The sequence below is a fragment of the Canis lupus genome, chromosome 3 (genome assembly GCF_011100685.1).
Source record: "Canis lupus familiaris isolate Mischka breed German Shepherd chromosome 3, alternate assembly UU_Cfam_GSD_1.0, whole genome shotgun sequence".
NCBI lineage: Eukaryota > Metazoa > Chordata > Mammalia > Carnivora > Canidae > Canis > Canis lupus.
The window spans coordinates 51,328,427-51,348,713 of record NC_049224.1 but is presented as its reverse complement, the minus strand read 5'-3'; the positions used below and the strand labels follow the sequence as shown (position 1 = coordinate 51,348,713).

At 39.3% G+C, this 20,287-nt stretch overlaps 1 long non-coding RNA gene across 1 annotated transcript in view; it reads right to left on the bottom strand.

Moving 5' to 3' along the window:
- The window catches only part of LOC119870807, a 72,872-nt gene that overhangs the window by 27,613 nt on the left and 24,972 nt on the right, over window positions 1-20,287 (bottom strand). The window contains exon 2 of the long non-coding RNA XR_005356369.1: window positions 42-192. This is a non-coding gene — a long non-coding RNA (uncharacterized LOC119870807). The remainder of the gene's footprint in view (window positions 1-41; window positions 193-20,287) is intronic.

Here is a 20,287-nt window from a genome sequence, read left to right as displayed (position 1 = left end):
GCCACTTTATGCAACCAGTTAGCCAGGCGCACGACACATACCGTTCAGAAGGTCTGGTGTCACACATCATGGCAGCTCTCTAGGTGCAGTTTCAGGAGGGAAACGTCTATACCCCCTTCAAGTTTCTCACAATCTGGAAGTATTGGCTGTTTGAATCACAGGGTCTCATTTGAAAGGAAAGAAATGTGTCTCCTGGAAGAGAAATAAAAACAAACAAATAAATAAACAGACAAGTGCAGATTGTAATTAGTCACAAAATAATTAGTGACAAAACCGCCTCCAGGCAGAAGTTGGAGCAAACCTCTTCATTCCTATGTTGAGGCACTGACCCCTCTAAATGCTTATTATTCATCATTTTCTCAGAGCCTCATTGATACTATACTGCCAAGACCTCAGGGACCTGCCATAGCTGTTTCCCCACAATTTACAGGGAGAACAGAGCCCAGTTGCTTGGGAGATTAATTAACTTGTCAAACAATTAAGCAGACAGGCAGTAATCGAGGTTTCCATTTCATAATTGATTTATCACTCTGTAGCTTCTTGAGTCCCAGGGCTCTGGATACGAGGACCGCTGTGTGGGTAAAACCTTTCAGAGAATGGCAGGAGGCTGCTGAGGCCAGGAGGTGAGCTCCTCTGGTCCTGCACTTGCTGTGAGGTGCAGCCTGGCTTCTGACCAGCCTCCCGACACAGGGAAAATTTAATTTTCTCCCTTCCAGTAACCCTGGCCAGAGAGTCCCTGTTATGGTCTTAGAGCCTCTCCCAGTCTGCTATTGTTTGGAGAAGGCAAAGACACCAAGAAATGTCATAAATTGCTAATGCACGTTGAGACTGAAACTCGACCTGCTTTCACTGTTTTCAACAAGACATTGTGGGTCCTTTTTTGGGGTGCTGCACTCCCTGATAACATCGGCTCACAACTGTGGTGCACACTGGAGCTTTTACTGTTTCTCAGTTTCAGTATGCATAAACATCCCTGGGGAGCTCGCAGGTGCCCAACACCACCCCAAAGAATCTGCTTTAGGGGATCTGAGCTGAAGCTTTGGAATCTGCCTTCGGAGCCGACTTCCCTGAGTGATTCTAGTGTAGGTGATCCAAAGGTCTATTGTTCAGATCAGAATAGATACCAAACTGCAGATGTGATCTGGATCCTTAGCCACCAGGTGTCCTGTAGTGGAGCAGAGGCTGGGAGACCATCAACACCTGTTTTATTCTCCATGGCTCTTTTACCCTGCAGTTGGAAGGCCCCCAGAACCTGGTGTGGTCTGGATTGATCTCTTTAGGGATGCTTCCGTTACTAACCCAGTTCAAAAGCCAGGAACAAAAACTTCTGCTCTTTTGGCCTTCTGGGTGCTTGTGAATATGTTTGTCATCGTGCATGTGTGCGTGTGCATGCACTCCTGCACATGCTCCCACACACCCACATGCAAGTACGTGCACATACTCGCATGCATTTTGGTATCCCTCATCATTTCCTAAATCTCATAAATTACATTTTCAGACAAGGCATTCTACAAGTGTCTTTCTTAGCCCACTTTGCCCTCCTTCTCACTCTCTCAGCCTGCACCCCCAGCTATGACCCTAGACTTCCTGAAGCAGATATGCTGTCATCTGCTCTCTGAGGTCCTGCAAAGTGTAGTCAGCCTGCGGCCCCATGCTTCAATTATAAGCTTGGACAGGTGGGCCTTATTTAGGGACCTGATTTGACCATAGTCTGTCTCCCATTAAGAAGCCAGAATCCCGGGTGGTTCAGCGGTTTAGTGCTACCTTTGGCCCAGGGTGTGATCCTGGGGACCCAGGATTGAGTCCCACATCGGGCTCCCTGCATGGAGCCTGCTTCTCCCTCTGCCTGTGTCTCTGCCCCTCTCTCTTTGTGTCTCTCGTGCATGAATAAATAAAATATTTAAAAAAAAGAAGCCAGAACCATGTCCAGAGTTGGACAAGCTCCTTTCTATGCCACATTGTAAAAGTAACTGTTATATATTGATTTGCTTCAAAATAATTAATTTTAGTAAATGTTTTTATTTTTATATAATTTGCATTTATATTTATTTTTTTTAGAGAGAGAGAGAGAGAGAGAGAGAAAGAGAGAGAGAGAGAGATAAAGAGCAAGACCATGCACAAGCATGGGGAAGGAGCAGAGGGAGATCCCAGGACCCTGAGATCATGACCTGAGCTGACGTCAGAAGATTAACCTACTGAGCCACCCAGGTTCCCCTTAGGGATTTTTTTTTAAATAAAGCCTTACGAATATTACAGAGGCCTGCTTCTTCCCATTTTCACTCTCCTCCCCCTCCTGGCAGTGACCATTATCCTGAAGCTGATGTGTGGCAGATGTGTCTCAACCATGTTTTGTTCTTGTTGCTTACCTCTTATGTATGTACATCCATAAGCCACTGTCCTACCCATTCAGAGTTGGGAGGGATCATAGGCAATTCCTTTCTCAAAGCTTTCATAGAAGGACCTACACTTAAATGAATAACCCACAAAATGAAGGAATGAGATAAATTTAAACTTAAGTTGTTCAGGTCTCTAAGAATGGGTTTTAAAACCACAAAAACCTCCCTCAGTTATGGGGCTCTCCTTAAAAAGCATATAAGTGAGTAAAATCTACTTCCAATTGCAGCATTTTGAACCAATGGCAAATGAATATAAATTATAGGTTGCTGGGTCTCGACTACCCCAAATCCTTTGATTTGGGATAGATGTGAGGCATAAATATGGGCATAGCTTTAAGGTAAGGTCATCTGTATATGGTACCTGCCTTTTATATGCACTGCTGGAATTGTAAGTACTTGGTTATATGTTGCCCACCATTTCACTGTCACTGGTTGCTTAACCAATCTTGCACCATGACTGTCCCTCCCACACACTTTATTTTTCTTTTAGTGAATATGCAGGGATAAACTTGAGGCCAGTGCTCATTTGAATTATTATGCTGTCTGCATTTGAGAAGCCTATATTAACGAGGACTTGTAGAAACTGAATAATTGATGCATGTGTATTTCTGAGCTTAATTATCAGCAAAACTAATTCCCTTCTCTCTTTCTTTTCACTTTGTGTTTATAGACATTGCCTTAGTGGCTGCTCTGAAGGTCAAACTAGTTGCAGGTAAGCTTAGAATATAGGGCTCACCTGGTCATCCTGTCCCCCAAAGTTAACTAACAATGTACAGATGTGTATCTGGATAAAATTCAACTAGTTATTGGTCCCCTTTTATAAGAAAAGCACTGGGCTACAGCCAGGATTATGCAAAGCTGATGAAAATGATACCTCTTTCCTCCAGGCACTTACAATTTAGGAAGAGTGATAGGGTGCCCATAAATAACTCTAATACCAGCAAGATAGGTATCAAATGAAAAGAGACAATAACTAAATAGCCACCTGAAACTATCCTCAATTCTCCAAAGAGGAAAATTAGAATTTAAAGTCTGTGAATGAAAAATGTGGTATCTTCCCATGGAAAGATGAGGTAAAAGCATAAATACAGACTACCAGGCCCTATTGCCCCCCCAAAACTGACTTAGAATCTCTAACTGGGGCCTGATGGTCTGCATTTTTTGTCAGTTTTCCTGGATCTGTGGTTATCCAACTTTACAAACATCAGAATCACCTGGAAGGCCTAGAAAAACACTGGTTGCTGGGCCCCACCTCAGTGTTTGATTCAGAGGTCTTAGGTGGAGTTTGAGAATCTACATTTCTAGGAAAACTTTTTAGATGTTGCAGAGGTTCCTGCTCCAGGGCTTAGGAACTAGTAGGAATGAAGAAAACCCCAACAGTTTAACCAGTTTGTGCATGATACAGAATTCACAGCACCCTTGGATTTTGCTGAGGAAAGAACACACCCTTGCTTGGTCTAAAGAGTTATCATCTAATAGCTGACCTCATAAATATACCAACTACTTGTAAGTGAAAGAAACAGAAATATGCCAGCGGCTTGTTACATAAGCCTTATCATTTCAATAGAAACACCTTGTGACCTTGTCATGGGGTGTATACAAAGATACTTATTGGACAGTAGATCTGTGTAAATGGAATTCCGTATGTGAGTCTTGTAGTGAGGTTCCAACCTAGAAAGATCTTAATCTGAGCATCAGGGGATCGAGGGTCTGGTGGAGATCACTACAATGACATTACTCCCAGATATTCATGTTAATGGTATGTCTCATTAGGGCTGGAAGGAATCATGGACATGATCTAGTCCATCATCTTATGGACTGAGCTGCAGAAATGGACAAGGAAAGTGACTTGCTCAAGTTCAAGGAAGAATAGATAAATCCCTAGATACTCGAGAAAGAATATTGAGGAAGGGGAGGCATAAGTCTTGGCAAAAGGATGAGCACAATCCCAGGAAAGGTGCCAAGTACAAAATGATAATGAGTGGCAAGGCAGACTCTCTGCTTGGCAGTAGGAATGGGTTATGTGATATGGAAAAAGAAGAAAAAGGAAAGGATAAGCAGGAGGGAGAGTGACGAGGAGCAGTGGTATTCTCAACATGCAATCATTTCACAGAATTAATACAAAATGAAGAACTTACCCTTGGAAGGGAAACTGGAAACGGCCTCCTATAGAGGGGATTATGTCTTTAAGTCTGACCTGTTGACAAACTCTATCAGAATCTGTAGATATTGCAAATTCAGACTCCCTGGCCTCCATGGAACAAGAGTCTACATTTTCCATACTCACTACATGATTCTTTTTTTAAAAAAAGGTTTTATTTATTTATTTGAGAGATAGTGAGCAAGAGAGAGAGTACAAGCAGAGAGGGAGGGGCAGAAGGAGAGGGAGAAGCAGGCCCCCACTGAGCAGGAAGCCTGGATCATGACCTGAGTCGAAGGTAGACACTTAACCAACTGACTGAGCCACCCAGGCACCCCTCATCACATGATTCTTCTGTAAAAGTTTGAACTGCTGCTGGCATTCATTCAATAGAGACTCCATTTCTCCTCATCTTGCTTGATTTCCAGGAAATGCATCACCTCCTTTGGATTCCTGAGACTGGTATACCAGCTTCACTTTGGCTGCCTCCAGAGACAGGAAGCTCCTTCTCTCAAGGGTGGGCCCATTCTGTTCTCACATATGCCATCTTGGGTGGTTGTCTTTCGTGGAGGCCACTGCAACACAGGGGTCAGAAATGGCAGTGCCACTCAGGGAGAGAACTTTCTGGGAGCCTGAGATCCCTTGAGTTCCTACCTTAACCTCTGCAAATGGTTTCTTTAACATTTGGAGATAATAGCTCTCACCTTGTAGAGCTGTTTTGTTTCACTTTATTTAGTTAAGATGTGTGAAGCACTTAGAATGATAACTGGCACTTAGAAACAGCCAGGGTTGGCTGTACCTAAAAGCTGAGAGGGGCCCTCTGTTTGGTTTAATGCTCTGCTTAATAACTTTTGAACAAGAGGTCTCCCATTTCCCTTTTGCAGTAGGCCCTGCAAACTATGTAGTAGGTCCTGGGAAGAGCCCCATATATGTTAACACTTATCAACTGGCACAATTGTGTTAACGTTTTGAAAAGTTTCAATCATTACATGGTTTTTAAAAAGATCTTCTCTCCAGGACAATGTGTCACATTCACAGGAAGTCTTGTCTCTCCCTCCCCCAAAGCTCAGACTTGTACTTCCCACAATAAGAGGATCTAAGTTCCAGCCATGAATGGGTTCTTCTGGTGGTGGCTCTGCCACTGCTATTGTTTCTGAGTATCTCCAGTGGTGGTGTTGATCTCACCCTGCACAGTTCCTGCACAGATGGTTCATGTGTCTGGAGCACCCCCCGTTCACTTCCTTTTCAGATAGGATCCCATGTTGAGATGTTAGTTCTCAGCACAGGGGTACACTGATAAGTTTCAGCAATAGTCACCAAGTGCCCACTACAGCCCACCTCACATATTTTGAGTAACTTGTCTTGAACTCAGATCACTAGCTTAGGTTCTCTCAGGTCTGCTAATTTTAATATTTGCAGTTCTGTTTCCACTCTCTGCATGTTGTGCTCTCATATATATTTTTGCTTCAGATATCAGGAGTCAGTTTTGGGGGTCTGATCCTCCCTCCCAGAAGCTCTTTATAAGAATGATTCTGCCTTCCTCTCAGAGACCCGTTCCATACACCAGTGTTCTCAATTGGAGGGAGACTTGATAGTGTAAAGGGAGGTTTTCTTATACTCTGATCCCAATACAATGTTGGCCTACATTCATTTAAAATATGGCCACTGGTTCAACCCTCTGAGGGACAAAGAAGTCACTTCAACCTAGGCCAAATCCTTCCCACCATGACTCACCCATTGGTACTGTCCTGAAGTCTGGCTAAATTCTTCCCCAAGTTGAATCTCCCTCAAGAACTTAAAGGGAGCATATGTGCAGAATACTGCACATCTTCCAAGATGAGAATGTGGTAAATGGCAGAACAAGCCAACACCCAGAGGGGTCTCACCAGCTGTGATGTGCCTTGGAAGAAGTTCTCAGAGGAAGCAAAGTCAAGCTTCCTAACCTTGAACCCTCTCCTTGTGCTGAGCCCCAAACACCCTAATTGCTCTCCAGGAAAAGTTCTTTCCCCTCCTTGAGGTGGCTTCTTGCAATTCTTCTTGATTTTCTGCCATTCGTTGAGTTGGCTGTTGCAGTTTTAGAGAGACTACATCTGGATGACATGGGTCTTGGGAGATAACATATTTGATTTTCATTTATTTTTAATTGTAAACAGCTTAAAATGAGCATGCCATGGTGCCTGATTTCAGCCCTCTAAAGGGATCCAGGCTGTGCCCTGTACTTTCAGAGCCTTTGAGTGGTCACTGTGGAATCCAGCCTATCATTAATATCTTGGGATAGCAAACAGAGTCCATGGGGGGAAGCTGACGCCAAAGGCAGATCTGAGACTCTTCTTAAGTGTGAGCTAATATCAGCTATTCAGTGAAATTTAGTTAAAACAAAACAAAACAAAACAAAACAAAAAAAAGCTACACACTTTTCTTCTCCTATAATAAGATAAAGTGATGCTCTGTAGTCTCACCAACCCTGCAGTCATACACTGCCTATTGCCCTCCCTATGACTGCTTTCCTCCCTAATTGAGACATGAGCTGCCCCAATCAGGGGATTTCCTGATACCTCTTCAACTCCTGTGCCCAGAAAGGGTTTTATTCAGCCTGCTGGGTGCATGGAAATCTCCCAGGGGTCCAGAGCTCTTGCTCACACTCAGTCTGGGCAGCAGAATGTGCCTCTCATTTTTATTCAAGAGGCACCACAAATGAAAGTGGACAGGGAGGAGCAGTGGGCTGAAGGGAGAATCTTATTTTTCTCTTCACCATATGCTTGTAACTTGCTAATGAGGAAATTTGCACTTCAGGGCTGTCCATTCTAAAATGACTCTAAGAATCCCACTGACTCCATTAATCTCTTTGTTGAAGAAAGAGTGAGAGAGTGATCGTGCAAAGGAGAGACTGAGGCAGGATTTTTCGCTTTCTGCTGTATATTTTGAGCCATTGAAAGCTGGAATGTGAACACAGTCTTGCTTTCCTTCTGGGGTATTTGTCACTGGTATTTGTCTTTTCTGTTTCTTCTGATAGCATTACTTCTTTTGAGGGGATGATCTCTCTAGGGGTATAGCACCCAGAACTTTCTTAAGGAAGTACTCATGTAAGATTATGTTAATAGCATCCTCCCAACATGACTCTGTTTCTTAGCACATCTGATACAGCCCAAGGGTACAGGTCACAGGTTCCCCAAATAGCAGGCTTCTGACCACATCTGGACCATATCTGGACCATGTCTAAACTGACCCAGTGCCGGCCCACATACATATGCTGTATCTCCAATCAAGGTTTTATGTTTTGACAGGACTTTGTGTGTAGTTCAGAATATCCTACTTTTTTTCATCATGTTTTAGACTTTTTATGGTCAGCCAGGCATCTGATCCCTATCTCTCTAAATCAGCTTCCTCCAATAGCTCAGTTTGGGTAGCCTCCCAAAGTCTTCCTGATGTCAGATTGTAACCAAACCCCGTACAACTTCCTTATCCCAATCTCATATACTCACTAACCTTCCAGCATTTCTCTCTCTTTACTCGTCTGGGAGGAAAATACTCTCTTGGGGCCAAGACAAAATAGAGTCCTCAGGATCACACCATTAGGTCATGATCATGAGGTCTAGGGATTTTAGTTAAAGGAATAAATAAGAAGGGCATGCAAAGCTGGCATGCAGGGCAGCGCTGCCCCTGGGACAGACCTGGTGGGTGCAAGGGGAGCCAAGCCCTCATAGAGGTAAGGCTGATAGTTGCAGACTTTAAGGAAGAAAATTTCTTTTTCTTGTTGCTCATTTCCTCCTCAGCTTCGGGGAGCTACGTCCAAAGGGTTAAGGCCATACTGAGGACTTTGGGGAAGAGAAACTGCTTCCTGAGCCTTATAGTCTTGGCCTAAAGCAGAAAACACAGGGAACCTTTCAGGATTTCTCTTGACTAGCCCAGCTCACTCCACATAGTAAACTATTTCAAAAGTCTGAGCTGGTAACAAAGATTTTCAGCTCAGCACTAAATGTGTTGTGAAAAGAAACACTTGGACCATCATATATGTCTTTTGAGAACCTTCCATGGCCATGTAAGATGGTTGCTATCTTCTCAGGTTCTTGATGGTGCATCATGTGCCAGGCTCTGTGCTCTGTGATTTCCCTGCATGATCTCATCTATGAGTTGGGGACAACTATTACTCCCATTTTACAGATAGTGAAAATCAGGTATATAGCCATTAAGCACCTGTTATATTTATTCAGACTATCTTACTATGTATGAAATCTAGGGCACAAATAGAGGTAAGATTTAAATCCAGCTCTGTCTAACTCCTGAGCCCTTGCTGTTGATCACAACATTGTGCTGTATAGACTTGCACTTGGTTCGTTCAACAAGCTGGTAGTATTCCATCTATTGAGCAGGCACTGGTCTAGGTCTTGGGGACACTGAGATAGAATAATAGGCCACAGCCTGCCACCAATCCTCATGATCTAATGAGAGGACATAAAGTATGCTTCCCTTGTGTGTTCCACCATTGCCATCTTTGTGTCATCTGTGACTGTCCTCCCCATCTGCCAGACTTGGTTAAATTTTCTAGTCTCGGCCACCTATGCCTCCCGCCCTCATCCCTCTGCCTGTCATTTTGGTGTCATGGGCAGATGGAATACAAGAAGAGCCTGTCAATGGGTGCAGGGTGAGGAGAAGGAGGGAATGTGCCACAAAGCTGGAATCTGTCCGACAAACGATGTGACAGCAGACATGGCGAGGGTGACAGCTGGAAAATAACAGTTAATAGCCCCTGCCCAGGCTGTGCTCAGAGAGATGGCATGCTGAGCAACATCGTAATGGCTTGTGGAAATATTGCTCTGAGCCCACGGAGGCTGTTGCAAGACACCCAGCTCTGTGCACTTCCTTGTCACATTTACAAAGCTCACTCTTTTGGAAACTGACTCTCTGCTTATTCTTGTTCCATGGTGCTATATACATACAACCAGTTGGACCTGGTATCTACTCAGCCAGGGTCTTGCTAGTAAACACATGGCAGAAATGATTGGCAAAGACTTGGGGTTTGGGTGAGGCTCACAGCAGTTCAGGGGCTCTGCTGCTATTACTCCCAAAGATAATTATAAAGATAGCACCAGTTAAAATATCTAATGTTTTATTCAATATTTTGGTGAGTTTCAATTACTCCCAATTATAATTCAACACCTTTTCTATTTAAAACAATTATTGCCCTTTGCAATGAGCTTTGAAGCAAATAAATTGTTTGTCATGATTAGTCACTGCTCCTGCCAGAGGTTTCTCTCTCTCACTCCTCAACTCTGCTACCTTTCAATTTGTGGCTAACTAGCATTAGCTTATGGTTAACCCTTTGGCTGTTCCCAGTGTTAGCCACCACAAGAGCTTTAGATATTGGGGGAAAAACAAAGTAGCTTCAGTCACCCTTGAGACAATTATACTCATTAAAAATCAATGGGATCCAATTACTAGCAGCAGGACTCTGACTCAGTTTCAGATGTATCGAATACCAATTCCCAGCCAAGTGACAGAAACACATCATCAGGATCTGACAGCTGTGTGAGGAAAGAAGGCACTTTGACTCACTTTTGTGATTGCATTCAGAGCCATCGCCTCTTTGTTATTATCATCATTTTGTGTTTATTGTGTAAGTTCCTTCTACGCTAAGTGTTAAATTAGGAGCAAGGGAAGTTGTAAAGAATAAGGATTACTCTCACTCTGATAGAGCTGTAATTAGAAAAAGGAGTCAGTGCCTATAGAAATGTGTGGTTGTCATTAAAAAAGGAACACAAGCTGGAAGAAATGTTGAAGCTTGAAGTGTCTGACAGAGTTTGTGCAGCATTATTTCATACCACATTTTTATTGACTCCTACTCTTACCCTAGGAACTAAGAGATGATAGAAATCACACTTGCCTTCAAGGAACTTGCTATGCAAATGATGATTGGTGACTTCATTATATTTACCAAAATACTTATTTGCTTAACAATGGATTAAACAGAGGTGTTATTTATAAAATCCTAGAATAATAGAACCTGAGTCAATTACTGCTGTTGGTATTGGTAAACATTGGTAAAATATAATATCTTTGACATTTTGTAATACCTAAGTTACATTAGTTACAACTGAATTAGAATACAAACTTCGAGGAAATGAAATCTACAGATTGACTTGGGTAGTATGGGCATTTTGACAATATTAATTTTTCTTATCCATGAACACGGGATACCTTTCTATGTATTTGTTTTCCTTCAGTGAAAATTTCATAAATGTTCTATAGTTTTCAATGTACAGATCTTTCACTTCTTTGATTAAGTTTATTCCTATTTTACTGTTTTGAGCCTATTGTAAATAGGATTTTTTTTCTATCAGATATTTTGTTGTCAGTATATAAAAATACGACTGATTTTTGCATGTTAATTTTGCATCCTGCGACTTTACCAAATTTGTTTATTAGTTCTAACAATGAGTTAGTAGAGTCTTCAGGGTTTTCTTTATGTAAGATTGTGTCATTTGCAACCAGAAAATTTTGATTCTTTTTTTCCAATTTGGATGACTTATTTCTCTGTTGCCTAAATTACTGTGGCTAGGTCTTTAGTACAACGTTGAATAGGAGTAGTAAGGACATGCATTCTTGTCTTATTTCTGATTTTCAGAGGAAAAACTTTCAGTTTTTTATTCTTGGGCATACTAGTAGTGAGTTTACCATATATGGCCTTTATTATGTTGTGGTATGTTCCTTCTATACTAAATCTGTTGAGAGCTTCTCTCAAAAAAGTGCAGTGAATTTTGTCAAGTGTTTTTTCTGCATCTACTGAAAACATATGATTTTTAATCTTCTGTTTTCCTAATGTGGTGTATTACATGTGCCGATTTCCATATGTTGAATAATCCTTACATCCCAAGGAAAAAACCCACTTGATCACAGTGTATGATCCTTTTAATGTGCTGTTGAATTTGCTTTGCTAGAGTTTTGTTGAAAATTTTTACATCTATATTAATCAGGAATATTGGTCTTGTAGTGTCTGGGTTTGGCATCAGGTTGACATTGGCTTCATAAAATGAGTTTGCAAGTGTTCCCTCCTCTTTAATTTTTTGGAAGATTTTTGACAAAGATTGACATTAATCTTTCTGTAAGTGTTCAGTAGAATTCACCCATGAAGCCATCTAGCCCTGAACTTTTCTTTGTTGGGAGACTTTTGATTACTGCTTTAATCTCCTTAGTTGAGATCCTTGGGTGGCTCAGCGGTTTAGTGCCATCTTCAGCCCAGGGCATGATCCTGTGGTCCCGGGATCAAGTCCTACATCAGGCTCCCCGCATGGGAGCTTGTGTCTGTGTCTCTGCCTCTCTCTCTGTTTGTCTCTCTGTGTCCCTCATGAATAAATAAATAAAATATTTTTAAAAATCTCCTTAGTCATTATTGATTTGTTCATACATTTTATTTCTTCATGATTTAGTCTTAGTAGATTATATATTTCTAGAAATGTATCCATTTCTTTTAGGTGATCCATTTTTTTGGCATATGATTTTTTATAAAAGCTTCTTATGATGCTTTGTATTTCTGAGGTTCCAGTTGTAATATATCCTCCTCATTTATAATTGTGTTGAGTCCTTCCTCTTTTTATCATGGTTAGTCTAGCAAAATGTTTGTGATTTTGTTTATTTTTCAGGAAAGTCAATTCTTAGCTTCATTGATTTTTTTCTATTGTTTCTCTAGTCTCTATTTCATTTATTTTTGGTGCTGACTTTTCATGTTGCTAGCTGGCATCATGAAACTCTGTAGGATATATATATATGTATATATATATATATATTTTTTTTTTTTTTTTTTGCTGTGGATATGTTTCTTACCAACTCTCAGTTGAACAGAGTGAATTATAGATTTTAATTGCTACAAATTGTATTAACTTACCTTAGAATAAAAAAAAGTAGAACGAGAATGTTCATGTCCATTCATTTAAAAATATTTATATAAGTGAATAAAAAGAATAAGTCTTCCTGGTAGCTTCACAGTAGAAGGTGAACCAAAAGAAGAACTTACAAATAAATCCCTGATTTCTGGATTGATCAACTCGATGGGGAAGACTTGCAGAAAAATTTATCTGGGTGAAAAATTCTGGTGTTCTGACCTGTTCACATTAATCACACTGTACTTATTCAACATCCACTCATATTGTCAAATATGCAACTGGGTATAAAAATCTTGGAGCTTATTTGGAGAATTTACACCTAGATATATAAACTTGGGACTCACAAGCAATAAAGCCATTGGATGGGATAAACTCTTCTTGGAAAAATATATATAGGGAGAAACTAATGACTTTGACCAAGCCTGAAGGCACTGTGACATTTAGAGTTTGATCCAAGGACATGCACTGGGCAAAATAATCAGTGAGGGAGGGGAAACTAGAATAGCATGTGTTGTTTTAAAATCCAAGAAAAGTAGATGATTCAAAATAAGGCAGTGGTCTACTTGCCAAATACTACAGAATAGTCTGGAAAAGTAAGGTCTGAGAAGCGACTTTTGAATTTTATAATAAAGGGGTGCTTGGTTTCACTGAGGTTGTTGTAAGAAAGATTTGACCAGGACAGATTACAGGCAGTGGGAGAGTGACTGAAGGTTTTCTGTGAATGGACAGAAGAAACATGGGCTGTAGACACACAGGGACTAAAGTCAAAAGGTTTTTTGGTTTGTTTGTTTTTATTTTGTTGTTGCTGTGCTTTAAGGTAGGAGATAATGGAACGTGTGTGTTTGTTTATGAGATGCTCCAGTAAAAATGAAGAACTTAATGCTGCCAAAGAGAATATATATTTGCACTAACAAATTCCTTGAGAAAGGATGTATGGTTGTGATCTAGAACACAAGTGAAGAAGTCAGGATGCTGGGATCCCTGGGTGGCGCAGCGGTCTGGCGCCTGCCTTTGGCCCAGGGCGCGATCCTGGAGACCCGGGATCGAATCCCACATCGGGCTCCCGGTGCATGGAGCCTGCTTCTCCTCTGCCTGTGTCTCTGCCTCATTCTCTCTCTCTCTGTGACTATCACAAATAAATAAAAATTAAAAAAAAAAAATTTAAAAAAAAAAAAAAAAAAAAAGAAGTCAGGATGCTGGATGGTTGTGCAAACCATGAATTCCTGGGATCTTAGAGTGTTTGAGTGGACAAGGGCAGAAGAGGTCATCTAGTACAATCATTTATTTGCTGGCTCATTCCTTCATGTAATAGGTTTCAGATATCTTCTATGCAATAGGCATGACTGAAATAGAACCTGTACCCTTAACAAATAAGGATATCCTCTTTTTTATAAACAAGAAAAATGAGATTCACAGGGTGGAGTATCTTACATAAAGTCATACCTTTCAACATTTTTTTCAGTGAGCTATACAATGAAAATCCATGACCCTCTATTATCAATACATTGTTCTTTAAAAAACAAAAACAAAAACAAAACCAACGGAATACAACTCCCTAAACCCTTTATTTTTAGAGCAGTTTAAGTTTGTAACAAAATTAGGAGAAGGTACAAAGATTTCCCATATACTCCCTTCCCCCACATATGCATACTCTCCTCCATTATCAAAACGCTGACCAGAATGCTGCATTTTTTTACAGGTGATGAACCTACATTGACACATCATAATTTCCCAATTATAGTTTGCATTATGATTTACTTTTGGTGTTGTTCATTCTGTAAGTTTGGACAAATATATAATGATAAGTACCCATCATTATAGTGTAATACATAATATTTTCACTTCCTTAAAAATATTCTGTGCTCTGCCTATCCATCCCTCCCCTAAACCGTACCTCTGGCAACTACCAATATGTTTGCTGTTTCCATAATTATGTCTTTTCCAGAATGTCGTATCGTTGGCATACAGTATATAACCTTTTAGATTGGTTTCTTTCACTTACCAATATGCATTTAACTTTCCTCCATATCTTTTCATGGACATGATTCCTTTCAGTTTTCCATTCAACCATTTAACACTGACTCTCATTTCCTCACTTATTACTTTGTATGCAAGACAGTGATAACTGATAGAGGAAGTTCTATGTTGGGTTTACAAAACAATGAATAAAATAACCATAAACACACGTTCTCATGAAGGAGATACTATGCATACATCAAATAATTCTTGTGAAGATAGAATGAGAAAAAGTATGTGATGTTTCCTGAAAACAAGACTGACATACAAGCATAAGTTTTATGCCATGTTACATGTATTACATGGGCCTAGGAGGGTGAGCTAAATGGTGGAGATGCAACTGAATTCATGTTGGTTTTCCTAAAACCCAAAGAGAAAAGTTAAAACTTTTTATTACAAACATTTATGAAATAGTTATAAATGTAGCAACTAGAGAGGTAAAGCAGCTGAATGAAAGTAGCAGGTGAAAACATTAAAACATCATAGTATATATGTGTTCAGGGTGCTTTTTGTTGGAAAAGCTATTATATTTGAAGAGTCACAACTCAGATTATTGAGGTCCTTTCCTGAATCTCTTGGCATTTGGGAAGCAAGTAAATGTCTGCCTTGCCTTCGTCAATAAGCCAATCAAGTCTATCCATATAACTGATATACCTGCCAATCTATTTACTCTGGCCACCATCCATCCAGAGGTGTTCACAGAATGTGCCAGAACCTTCACAGCCATTTATTTAACATTCAAATTGCTTGATTCTCAGCCCACAACCTCTGCTTCAGATGCTTGGCTCTCTAATCCGAAATCAGTTCTGTTCCATGTTTTCTAAATTTGGCATTTACACCTAATTTCTTTAGCTTTCTGCTAAGGACTTGGTATGGGTGAACCTCCTGAGTCTAGCCAACCCACAGAATTATGAGAGATGATAATAAATTTTTGTCTCAAGCCACTAAGTTCTGAGAGTAATTCTCAATTAGGGGATACTTTGTTCCCCTTTCCAAACAGAGGACATTTAAAAATGTCTGGAAACATTTCTGGCTTTCATACTGAGTGGGGAGTGCTAGTGTCACCCACTATGTAGAGGCCAGGAATGTTGCTAAACATCTGATGATGCACATAGCATCCCCCCATAACACAGAATGATTAGGCTGCAAATATCAGTAATACTGAGGCTGAGAAACTTTGTCATTGAGAATGACAACCACTTCCTTTTAAATTGTGTTGTAGTTAAATCAGAAGTCTATTTTTTTCCAGATTTTGAACACTTTCTATACACTCTAATGTCCTATTCTCAAAATCTTTCCTCTTTTTCTGTCTCCCCAAATCCTTAAAACCTTACTTAAATCCCTCATCCACAGGAGATTTCCCTAACATCTTTCTCCTTTGGCTGTAGTAAAATACTAACATACTACACACTGCTAATTTCTTTTCTGGCATTTAGTCACATTCTTAGGTCTATTAATCTGGTATGGTTGTAAACTCCTCAAAGTCAAACATCACACTGCATACTATTTTCAGACAATTCAAAGAGCAAGCACAGAGAGTACCATAATAAGTGGTTGGAGATTGACTATATCTACCTCTTATGTTCATGTAATTTTTATGAAACAATGCTATAATTTTATACTAGATATTTACCACATACTATTACATATGTATTATGTTACTATATTTACTATATACTTATCATATATATATATTTATAGTATAATATAGTAAATATATTTATACTTTTATAGTATTTACTATATATTTTATAGTATACTATATAGTATTTATAATGTATATTTTCTATATATTTATATATTATATTTATATTACTATATACTTACTATATCCTATATTGCTATATTTTCTATGTACTATATACTATTATGTAATTTTATACTGTAAAATTGTGATCTATAACAAGAAATATATATTTGGTCTTTGACCCCAAGTGTTGAAAATAATAAAAGACATCTTTGTTATATTAAAGAGGTGACTTTTGGGAAGCACCTACAGACTGGTTGCCAGAGGAACCAATCATATGATTAGGGGGTTGGGACTTACATTCCTACTCCATAAACTTTAGGGAGGGAAGAGGGGCTGGAGATTGAGATCAATTGCTAATGGCCAATGAGTTACTCAAGCATGCCTATGTAATGGAGACTCCATTAAAACCCCAAGTTGAGAGTATTTGGAGAGCTTCTGGATTGGTGAACACATGGAAGTATTGGAAGAGTAGTGTGCCTGGAGAGGAGGACATGAATACTACATGATTTTTCCTCATACCTTGCCCTAGATCTCTCTTCCATCTGACTATTCCTGAGTTATATCATTTTATAACAAGATGGTGACCTAGTAAGTAAAATGTTTCTCTGAGCTTTATGAACCATGCTAGTAAATTAATCAAAATCCTTGAGGGGGTCATTGGAGCCTCCAATCTGTAACCTGTTTGCTCAGAAGCACAGGTGACAACCTGAGCTTGTGACTGGCCTCTGAATCGGGGTAGGGGCAGTGGGACTGAGCCCTTGCTTGTGGGATCTGACACTATTTACTGACAGATAGTGTTGGAATTGAGTCAAATTGTAGGACAATCAGCTGGTGTCACAGAGAATTGCTTGTTGTGGGGGAAATGTCTCCACATATTTGTTGACCAGAAGTGTCAGCAGTGAAGTGATTGTGTGTGTGTGTGTGTGTGTTTAAAAGCGACACACAGGAAGGAAACACATAGTGGAGAAGAACTGTAGGTTTTTCTGGGCTGTAGATTTTTCTTAGGGACACTGACATTTTGCAAAATCTAAGTAGAAAGTGTCTTGTTGATGTTAACCACACTTGATCTCACAAATGGTGAATCAGCAGAGCCTAACTCCATAGACTCAGCAAAGATATATCAGAAAAGGCAGCTGACCTCCCAAAGAGCTTGGATGAACATGCCTCTCTCCACCACTCAGACTCTGGTCCATTAGCCAACCAATCTTTCCACACACAAAATATGTGAGCTGCTGATCCATTAAAACAAGTTCCATCCAACAGTCAGGATTCTCCCAATGAAAGGGAAATAGCATGAAGGCGAGAAACCCTAGAAACAGTAGTTCATCAGGTTAAAGATTTGAAAAGATGTGAAGGAAATGGTGGCAGCCAAGGCTAAGGAGAGGTGGGTTGCAACTAATGTTGTGGATTTCCAAGTATCAGGTCAAGGAGTGAAGATGTGCAATCTATCAAACTTTCTAAAATGATGATATGGTCCTAGCTGGGCTTTAGAAGGATTAGTCTGCCATTCATATGTGGAATGGTTTGGAGAGAGACAAACCTGGCAGTCTAAGAAGCTACTAGAGAGGATAACATTAACAAAGTCAGAACCTTCAGTAATCTTCTCTTCCATGAAAGCAATAACAGTGGTCAAAATTGTCAGGATGAAGTTTTTCAGAACTCTGAAAATTAACCTAAGGCTTGAAGCATTCTGGGAGACTATTTTAAAACAAATACTTCAATGTCCATGAGAAGAAAAAATTTTAGGCTTTTGCTTGTTCTGTTTCCATCCTCCTATTTTCAGCTCCAAAGTAGCCTTGAGGATCAAGATCCTGTGATAATATTGAAAATCATAACCTTGAAAGCCACTGAGGGGGACGGGGGCAGAACGGGAGGGCTAGAGCTTTTTTTAAGTCTTCTCAGAGAACTGTCCTTATTTAATCAATTTCCTAGTTCTCTGGAAGACCTCACTGACAGAGATGCTTTTATTTGACCTGACACAGAATTTGTTCATAACAAACAGTATTTCCCTGATGTTCATCAAAAATAATCACATACAAATATTTAACATTGTGGTTGCCTGAGGTTGCGGATAAAAATTCGGGCAAACAATAGATTAACCAAAAATCTAGAAAGGAAATCCTAGAAAACAAGATGTCTATCAGGGCTTTAAAAGCTCTGGCCTATTCCTGGGAATATAGAAGGTTGCATGCATGTGTAAGGACTGTGTGCACACTCAGGAAAGATCTGAGAAAGTCTGAAGCTCTCACCTTTCACTAGACTTGAGTTTTGAGCAAAGACGAAGTGAAGGCAAGAATAGCATTGTAAACTACCTTGATAAGTGCTGAAGTCATCTCCTAACACAGAGAGAACCACTAGGCAAAAACTGGAAGACATTAATTTCAGATGTTTAAGGAAATTATCCAATCACTAAACTGATCACTAAACTAACAAGGAGAAACTTCAGATCACACAACACAAAGAATTTACAGAACTACCTCAGAAAAGTCACTAAGCAAACAACAGCAGAAATAAAGACAGTATGGTCTATACAAAGGAAAAAAATGAACCAATAGAATTTGTCACTAAGGAATAGCAGACATTGGACTTAGTAAACAAAACTATTTAAAATATATTCAGAGAACGAAAAGAAAGATATCTTTAATATCTAAAGAATTAAAAGATAGTATGAGAATAATGCCTCATCAAAAACAGAATATCAACAAAAGGCATAAATTATTTTTTTTAAATAATGAAATAGGAATCTGAAGTTGAAAAGTATAACTAATGAAAATATTACTAGCAGGGGTCATCATCAGATATGACCTGGCAAAGGAAAGAATCATCAAACTTGAAGATAGATCAGGCGAGATTATCAAATCTGAGAAAAGAAACAAAACTGAGTGAAGAAAATGAACAGAGCCTTAGAACTTCACAGAGACTATGAGATACCATCAAGCATACTGATATATTTGAATGGGAGTTCAAGAAAGTGAGGAGAGAAAGGGGCAGACAGTATAGTTGAACACATATAACTGAAATTTTCCAAATTTTATGCAAAACACAAATCTACACATTGAAGAAACTCAACAAACTCTGAAGAGGATAAATTTCAAGAGATCAATACATAGACACATAATCAAGCCATCAAAGACAAAGAGAATATGGAATACAGCAAGAGAGAAACAACTCATACATACGAGTGATGCTTGGTAAGATTAAAAGATGATTTCTCAACGGAAACTGTGGAGGTCAGAAGGCAGTGGACTGACATTCTAAGTGCTGAAAAAAGATTGTCAAGCAAGAATTTCCCACCTAGCAAAACTCACCAACAAAATGAAGGAATAATTATGATATATATTAAAAAAACCTGAGAGAATTTATTCCTAGCAAATCTACCTATAAGAAATATTAAAGGGATTCCTTCAGGATGAAGTGCAAGAACATGAGACAGTAACTAGAATTAAAATGAAGAAATAAAAGGCACCAGTGAAGGCTACTTATATATAAATACAAAACATGGTGTTACGGTGTTTTTAAATTTGTACTTTTCCCCCTCCTATCTGATTTATAAGGCAATAGAATAAAGCTATAATTATAAATCTTGGTTAATGGGCATATAATGTACAAAGATGCACAATAAGCGCATAAAGGAGAGAGAGGACATGACATTATATAGAAGCAAAATTTTTATAGATTATTGAAATCAAGTTGTATCAATGTGGTTTAAATTGTTAACACTTAAAATCTCAATTGCAATCCTCAAGGAAATCACTAAGAAAACTAAAAAAATATAGCAAGATAAATGACAAGGAAATTATAATGGTATACTAAACAACATCTATTTAATACAAAAGAGGGTAATATTGGCAGAATAGGGTAATAACAAAGACATAAGATGGACAGAAACCAAAGAGCAAAATGTCAGACAAAATTCTTACCTTCTCAGTAAGTATATTAAATGTAAGTAAATGAAGTACTCCAATTAAAGGGCAAAGATAGGAAGAAAGTAAAAAATAAAACAAACCATTATACAACAACATGCTGCCTGGAATAGATACACATTAGACCCAAAGACATAAATAGATAAAAAATATGGGAAAAGTACCATGCAATCTTTAAACAAAAG